Source organism: Staurois parvus, unplaced genomic scaffold (genome assembly GCF_062004578.1).
Source record: "Staurois parvus isolate SC_StPar_1 unplaced genomic scaffold, SC_StPar_1.0 ptg000819l, whole genome shotgun sequence".
Classification (NCBI taxonomy): Eukaryota; Metazoa; Chordata; class Amphibia; order Anura; family Ranidae; genus Staurois; species Staurois parvus.
In genome coordinates, this window is record NW_028318615.1 from 1,155,678 (window position 1) to 1,164,901 (window position 9,224).

At 45.6% G+C, this 9,224-nt stretch overlaps 1 long non-coding RNA gene across 1 annotated transcript; it reads right to left on the reverse strand.

Annotated features, from left to right (window-relative positions):
* Window positions 1-1,943: 1,943 nt before the first annotated feature.
* LOC149443987 (uncharacterized) lies at window positions 1,944-4,409 on the reverse strand. The gene is made up of 2 exons (XR_016306582.1): window positions 4,271-4,409; window positions 1,944-2,204 (listed from the first exon to the last, which is right to left on the reverse strand). It is a non-coding gene; the product is annotated as an uncharacterized LOC149443987 (long non-coding RNA).
* Between the last annotated feature and the right edge of the window lie 4,815 nt (window positions 4,410-9,224).

The window sequence follows — 9,224 nt, forward strand, 5'->3', positions numbered from 1 at the left end:
CTCAGGACAGGAAAATGCCTTCTCCCCTGTGTGAGATCTCTGATGTCTGTAAAGTTCGGACTTCATTAAAAAACATTTCCCACACTCAGAACAGGAATATGGCTTCTCCCCCATGTGAGATCTCTGATGTCTGTAAAGTTGAGACTTCAGTGAAAAACATTTCCCGCACTCAGGACAGGAATACGGCTTCTCCCCTGTGTGAGATATCTGATGTTTGTAAAGATCAGACTTCCTTGTAAAACATTTCCCACACTCAGGACAGGAATACGGCTTCTCCCCTGTGTGAGTTCTCTGATGTCTGGAAAGATCGGACTTCCTTGTAAAACATTTCCAGCACTCAGGACAAGAATATGGCTTCTCCCACCTGTGAGATCTTTTATGCACATTAAGATGGGATTTATAACTGAAACATTTCCCGCACTCAATACAGGAGAAGCTCTTCCCTGTTGGAAGGCCGGCCCGGTCCCGCACAGTCTGAGGTTCCTCAGGATACGAGGAATCCGATGGTCCATCTACACTGGGTGGTGCCGGATGGACATTGGAGGGAGCCGGGTTTTCTCCTGGACTATACTGTGTGATGTCCTCATCTTCTACTTTCCAGTCTGGAGACAAAGTGAGACAATCCTCGGAGGTTTTCCTCATCTCCCGGCCATGGACTAAAATACAAAGACAAAGAGGATTACTAGACAGGAGCTGATTGGTCCCCCCAAACCAGGACTCCGCCCACATCAGGCAGCTTGGTCTCTGAGGAGCTTACAATTCCACCCTCAAGGGAACTAGGAAATGGCTCCTCTGATCTCCTACCAGGTCATTTCTTTATTCATGGACCTTAGTCAGAGAGTGAGGAAACAACCAGAACTGTCTTTTATAGGAGGGACAGTGATGAGGGGATTATAGGACGAGGGTCCCCACCCCCTCTATCACTCATCGCCATCTTCCCAACACAAGAAGTACTGCACTTCCTTATTTAGTCCATGATTTAGTCATGAAGAACAGCGGGGCTGAGCCCCACCAGAGGTCAGAGAGTGAGGATGGGGGGAGAACAACCAAGATGAAGACTGGACTGATCCTGAAGACCACCATCATTGGGGTATTGACTCCTCCCTCATTATCACTTTCTGTTTAAGGGTCCAAAGTTGGAGGATGTTATCACATTATTATCACCATGTAAAAGTCTGTGCTCCAATCACATCATCCGATATAAAATGTCCAGCTGGGAGGAAATGGGGAGAACAAAAGAGAATCCATATTATGTGTACATATAGCAGTGGGGGGAGGGGGGAGAAAAGAAGTCAGGAGTATGTAATGTACAAAATAGAGTATATAGTGCAGGGGTCAGGAGTATGTAATGTACAACATAGAGTATATAGTGCAGGGGTCAGGAGGATGTAATGTACAACATAGAGTATATAGTGCAGGGGTCAGGAGTATGTAATGTACAACATAGAGTATATAGTGCAGGGGTCAGGAGTATGTAATGTACAACAGAGTATATAGTGCAGGGGTCAGGAGTATGGAATGTACAACATAGAGTGTATATAGTGCAGGGGTCAGGTGTATGTAATGTACAATATAAATTATATAGTGTAATGGTCAGGACTGATAATATTGTTATTCAGTAATTAAAGGTCCTTAAAGTGTTGCTTGCCTCCCATCTCCTGAGACTGCACTCAGTGACTTGGGTCTGAGACACTACAGACATATCCCTCCACCCGGCACAGCCAGCAGATGAGAGAAGGTCCCCTGGAAGAGTCAGGCACAAGGCAGGAGACCCCAGTCACCTGTCCTGGGTGCCTACATTATGCAATGCTTATAGTAAAAATCAACATTTTGCTGCCAGCTGAACCCCAGAACCTCCATAAATCCAGTCTAGAGACATAAATTGTGTCTGCAGCACAGAGAAGGAAGATTATCCGAGAGAAATCCAGGAATACAGGACGGGGAACACAGCTCAGGAAAGTGACCAGGGGATTACAGGCTGATATCACCCAGTCCCCGCCCTACTCTGGACCAATCAGTGAGCAGTATGGGTGGAGGAATGGATTTAGTGTTCATGACCCACCTGTGCTGATCTCTGTAGGAGTGTCCTCCTCTATAAATGTCCCCGTTATTCCATCCTCCTCCATAGACTGCTGATCATCCCTCACATACGCCTCTTCTTCTTCTGCTTTCACCTCAAATTCTATATCGATTGGATCTCCACTCTAAATCAAGGAAATGAGAGAAAATATCATCTGTAAAATGTAAGATTTATGATTGTGACATCACACACAAAATCCACACATTGTCTCCCTTCACAGAAGCAGATCACATGTGATATGTGGGTACATTTCCCCTAAATACCGCATGCCATCCTGAAACTGTCCATTTCCTATCCCGTGTTGCGGTATTGACCACAAACACTGAACACGCTCAGTAAATACCGCATGAACAGGCGTTACATTCACAGAAGGAAATAAAGAATGAAATGCATGCGGTCATTAATTAGTGGTGGAGACATGCGGCATTCAGGAAATGTGTACTGCTTGGTAAAGAGTGGGCGGCCGCTGGCATCCTTAACAACCAGTAAACAACATGGTTGTTAGGGAGCGAGCGGCCGCCGTGTCCTAACCAACCGATAAATCTAAAAAAAAAAAAGATTTACCGGCAACAAAATATTAAGAAAATGGTGTGGGGTTCCCCCCTGGGGTCTGGTATGGATTTTGATGGGAACCCCTTGTCAAAATGAAAGAAATACATACCAGACCCCTATCTGAGCATGCTGCTCAGCAGGTCAGGAAAGGGGGGTCAAGCAAGTGACCTCCCTCCTGAAACATACCAGGTCACATGCCCTTAACATGGAGTGGATGCTCTGGGGCAGGGGGGGCTTTGCTCCCCCAGAGCACCTTGTCCATGTTGATGAGGACAAGGGACTCTTCCCCACAACCCAGGCTAGTGGCTGTGGGGGTTTGCAGGCAGAGGACTTACAAAATGTAACAAGGGGGCCCTCAGATCTCTCACCCCATGTGAATGAGTATGGGGTACATGGTACCCCTAATTATTCACCCCAAAAAAGTATTCTGTTAAATAGACAGCAGGCAGTTTTTGACAAATCCTTTATTAAAAAAACAAAACTAAAGCAAAGTGTCCCCCCCGGTGTAGATCCATCACCAATCACGATGATTGCTGTCACCGCTGACTCGGAAAGAAAATCTCCGCTCCCAATGAAGACTCCCCTCTGTCTGACAGCTCTGCTGCCTCCTGCCACTAAATATACTAAGGGACGGTGCCACTCGGTGACGTCACTGATCGGGGCATGCTGTATTGGTGACATCACTGACCGGGGCATGTTGTATTGGTGATGTCACTGACTGGGGCATGTTGTATTGGTGACATCACTGACCGGGGCATGTTGTATTGGTGATGTCACAAGAGGGCAAGGCCACCCAGTGATGTCACAGGGTGGTATTGTTCCTTAGTTTATTTAGAAGTGGGAGGCGGCGGAGCTGTCAGATGTCAGGAGTGGAGCTTTGTTTTTTCTTCATGACAGCGAGTATTGTGATTGGATCATCGATGGATCTACATCAGGGGGATATTGTTCTTTATTTTTGTTTTGTCAAAAATATCTTCCAGTGTTTTTTTACACTACACTATTTGGTGAATGAATAGGGGTACTATGTACTCTATACTCATTACCATTGTGGGGGGGGGGGGGGGTGGGATCTGGGGGCCTCCTTGTTAAAGGTGGCTTCTAGATTCCAATAAGTCCCCCACCCACAGACCCCCACAACCACTGCCCAGGGTTGTGAAGAAGGGACCCTTGTCCCCATCAACATGACGGCAAGGTGCTTTTGGGGGGGCAGAGTGCCCCTACCCTGAAGCACCCACCCAATGTTGAGGGTATGTGGCCTGGTATGGTTCAGGAGGAAGGTGGGCACTCACTAAGGGTCTGGTATTGATTTTGGAGGGGAACCCACACTTTTTGTATTATTTTGGCATCAGGGTTCCCCTCAAAATCCATACCAGACCTGTCACAGCTGTCAGCGGGGAACTTGGTGGCCGTCTGCTCCTTGTTTACTGGTTGTTGGGGACACTGGCGGCTGCCCTCTCCTTAACAACAAGCTACTTACAAGTGTTGCTATGGACACCAGTGGTAAATTCCCCGCAGGATTCACTACTAAAAAACAGAATGCAGCATCTTACTACATACTGGGATACGGGAAGATACCGCTTTGTGATTGGAGCCCATAGTCTCTACAAGTCCATGTTCTAGATTCTCCATCCCACCAACCTTGTAATAGTGAGGGATGGTGTGACCTTCCTGTGTGGAATCCCGGGAATACAGAGGACGGGGACATCCCTCTGGGGGGTTCCTGGTATTAGGTGGCTCCATCATATCCTTGTGTCCTTCTGAAAACTCCTCCATCACTCCATACTCCTCATCCTCCTCTTTATACTCTTCTTTAACATCAATATTATCATCCCCGAGGATTCCACTCTGAAAGATATAATAAAACATTCATTGTAACAAACATGCTGTGTATAAATCACAACTACCAATAATTGTCATCATCTACCTGATGATGGTGAGGGATGGTGTGACCTTCCTGTGTGGAATCCCGGGAATACAGAGGACGGGGACATCTCTCTGGTGGGTTCCCATGACTGGATCCATCTGTAGGAAACACACACACTGACTGAATCCATTGTTTCTATGTGTTTATCAGATGATGGGGGATCTAGGTGGATCCTCCGTACTGCTCTCTCCTTTACAATAAAGTCTCCTCTTACCCGGTGATGTGAGGGGCGGCTGATTGTCCATCATGACGTCCTTGTAGAGATCCTTGTGTCCTTCTAAATACTCCCACTCCTCCATGGAGAAATAGACAGTGACACCCTGACACCTTATAGGAACCTGACACACACAATGATACAGTCACCATCCAGACACATCCCTTGTCTGTTACTGGAGAATGTCCCAGAATTCCCGGCACCGCTCACCTCTCCTGTCAGCTGATGGACCATCATGGTGGTCAGTTCCAGAATCTTCTGCTCTTTCTCCCTCTCAGGTATCAGAGAATGAGATGGAGGCACCATGGTGAGGCTCTGGGTTCTGCTCCATCCTCCTGAGATTGGCTCCCCACTAGACTTCTTCTTTACAACATAATCCTACAGATCAGGAGACAAATAAAACAATATCAACCACCTGACATCATCTAAATGTGTGCAAAAATAAAATGGTCTATTGACCTGAATAGAAAAGAGTGATGTCATGTGACCTCCCAGAATCCTCCTCACCTCTCCGGTCAGGTCTGTGTTTTATTAATAGAGATGAGAGTGATGTCATGTGACCTCCCAGAATCCTCCTCACCTCTCCGGTCAGGTCTGTGTTTTATTAACCGCATGCCGCCCAACCACTGTACATATAAGGTGGCAGGGCGGCACTCACAGGCAAAACCACGTTTTAAAATGTGTGTTTTGTAAACAAATAAGGGGCGCGCGCGAGGCGCGCTGCCGCCCTATTTGTCCCACGGATCACCGCCGCAGATGTCAGTCGCCGGGTCACAGCCGCTCCTTAGCGGCTATGTCCCGGCGATCGGCGGTAAACAGTGACAGAGAGCACAGCTGCAGTAGCTGTGCTGTCTGTCACTTCCCTGTCAGCTCGAGGATGAGCTGATCGAGAAAGAACAGTTTCTCTTTCTCGATCAGCCTTGTCCCGCCCAGTACACACCCCGCCCCCTAGTAAAACACTCCCCTCACTCCTATAACCCTTCCCTGCTAAATAAAGTTAACCCCTTCCTCCCCAGTGCCATTAGTACAGTGTCAGTTTTTTTTTTTTGCACTGATCACTGTATTAGTGTTTTTGGGGATGTCAGTGACCCCAAGTCAGTACCCCCCAATGTCAGAATGTCTGCCGCAGTCCCGCCATAAGTCGCTGATCGCCGCCATAAGTCGCTGATCGCCGCCACTATTAGTATAAAAAAAAACCTAAAAATCACAGTATCTTTCCCGCCATTTGTAAACGCTATAACTTTCACATAAACCAATTAATTTACACGTATTGGGGTTTTTTTTAGCAAAGACATGTCGCAGAATGCATTTTGGTAGAAATTTATAACTAAATTTGATTTTTGCATTTTTTTTTTACTGGACATGTTTTATAGCAAAAAGTCCAAAATATTGTTTTTTTTTTCCTCAAAATTGTCAGCCTTTTTTTTTTATAGCGCAAAAAATAAAAACCGCACAGGCGATCAAATACCACCGAAAGAAAGCTCAATTTGTGGGGAAAAAAAGGATGTAAATTTCATTTATGTGCCGTATTGCATGACCGCGCAATTGTCCATTAAACTAGCGCAGGGCTGTATAGCAGAAAAATGGCGTAAATTGCAGTATCTATCCCATAGTTTGTAGACGCTATAACTTCACACAAAGCAATCAATATACACTTATTGGGATTTTTTTACCAAAAACATGGAGCAGAATACATTTTGACCTAAATTTATAACCAACTTTGAGTTTACTATATATTTTTAATAGCTGAAAGTAAAAAATATTGTTTTTCTTCAAAATTTTTGGCCTTTTTTTGTTTATAGCGTGAAAAATAAAAAGCGCACAGATGATCAAATACCACCAAAAGAAAGCTCTATTTGTGTGAAAAAAAGGATGTAAATTTCGTTTGGGTGCAGCATTGCATGACCGCGCAATTATCAGTTGAATTAGTGCAGCGCCGAGTAGCAAAAAGAGGCGTGGTCATTAAGGGGGGTAAATCCTCAGGTGCTCAAGTGGTTAATAGAGATGAGAGTGATGTCATGTGACCTCCCAGAATCCTCCTCACCTCTCCGGTCAGGTCTGTGTTTTATTAATAGAGATAAGAGTGATGTCATGTGACCTCCCAGAATCCTCCTCACCTCTCCGGTCAGGTCTGTGTTTTATTAATAGAGATAAGAGTGATGTCATGTGACCTCCCAGAATCCTCCTCACCTCTCCGGTCAGGTCTGTGTTTTATTATCAGAGATGAGAGTGATGTCATGTGACCTCCCAGAATCCTCCTCACCTCTCCGGTCAGGTCTGTGTTTTATTATCAGAGATGAGAGTGATGTCATGTGACCTCCCAGAATCCTCCTCACCTCTCCGGTCAGGTTTGTGTATTATTAATAGAGATAAGAGTGATGTCATGTGACCTCCCAGAATCCTCCTCACCTCTCCGGTCAGCAGGTAGATGATCTCCAGGGTGAGGTTTAGTATCTTCTCAGTCATGTGACTCCGGTCCTCCTCCATCCTCATTGGTGCCATCATGTGATCTATACAGGTCTCCTTGTAGACGGATAACTTTGGGAAATGAAAGTAAGAATGATTTGGATGGTATTGGTCACACAATAATAGGATGTGGATGTGAGGGGGAATAGGAGGGTTGCTGGACATTGAAGAACTACTCCCCCCATGGGAAGACATTTTGTTTGGACTGTTTAGTGTTTACTACAATTTTGGGGTCCGGGGCCCTTTTCTCTGTTGGGTTTGTTTGGTCTCTGAACTGGTTTTGATGAGTATTAGATCTGCAGACAAGGAATGATAAATCTGATCCTTCCTATGACTAGTTTGCTCTGAGGCAGTGCTGTGAGGTCAATGTCGGCTCATCATGCAGGGATGGTCACTTTACATCACCCGACGCCCGGGACATGTAGTTCTGGGGGCCGGGCAAGTATTGTTTTTAATCTTTATCCCTGCTGAGGGCAAGCTGCAGGGCTCTCCTTTCAGGTGCCAGCCTCTGCCACCCCGTGTGTGTGATCCTCTCCTGTACCTACTATGCTTCCCCGGCTCTGCTTGCCCATCTGTGGGCCCGGGTCAGCGGGTGTCGGAGGGTAGAGGGGAAGGAGGAGAGCGGACACGTTCACTCCCTTCTTGTCCTGACCCAGAAGTGACGTTATGACAGATTTCCTGACCATCGAGGCCGGCAAAGAATGTAATGCGGTGCGATGTGCTCTACATTACATCCAATGGAGTACAGGGGAGACATTGGGGGTCTTTTAGACCCTGGATGTCTCAATAAAGAGAACCTCTCATCAAAAGTTATCACATAGAGGACTTTGCCCCTTAAGTAAATTTTTTTTTTAATTGTAAAGAATTAAAGTTACACCCAAGTACATAACTCCTCCCTTTAAAACATTTTAAGGCCCCCCCTCCCCCACATATATGCATGCCCAAACGTAAGAGCACACGCTGGAGCGCCTACACGTGATAACATTGATTGTGATACACGTTACATATCGCCGGTCACACCAGAATGAGAGGATAATTCTAGGAGCAGACCTCCTCCGTACTCTATACTGATGACCTAGAAGGGGCTATAAATGTGTCCCCTATAGATAATACCGGGGACTAAAGGTTGTCACCATTTCAGCACACACAACTTAAGGTTTGACATGTTGGATATCTATTTACTCGCTGCAACCTCGGCTTTTATATTTTTACACATAAATGGGTCATTTATTGCTTTTTGTGCCCTGAAATCAGCTTAAGTGTATTTTTTAGTGAAATTTGGCATTTCCTAGACTTTGTGATAATATTTTGTGACATAAAAAATTAGAACTATCACTATTTTATTCTATAAAGTCTCTACTTTCAGAAAATTGATATTTTGGGGGTTTTGTGTCATCTTCAGGCTAAAATGATTTTTTTAATGTGCAAAAAATGCCAAAACGTCTCTGGGAGTGAAAGGGAGAAAGGACAAGCCGGACACTCCCCTTTCCTGAGGAGCAGCCAATCGGTTCTCATTATACTGCAAGGTCTCTCCCCTCCCTGCTAGTCCCTGGGTGCAGTGCTGGAGACAGGCGGGGGAGGGGAGGAGGAGATAAACAGCGCAATGTTACACATATTACACATTTAAGTTGCTATAAAGCCCCTTTCATTTTTTAAAGCTAAAAGCACCTCAGATTTATATATATTTGTTGTAAATAGGAAATAACATCTTATTACCTCCTCTGCTGCCACTTCCACCAACGTCTCTGATATACTTCTTCCCGCCTCACCTCTCATCTGGAACTTCTGGTCTGTACCTGACATCACTTCCTGTCTGTACCTGACATCACTTCCTGTCTTTATTCCATAGAGACTTCCTGTGTGAGTATAGGTGAGATCCCCACCTTGTGGAGATCAGAGGAACTGCAGCCCCGAGATCCATCCCATAATCCCCCTTCCTGTATAATATGTACCTTACAGGGATACTACGGGAGATGAAACATTACTGA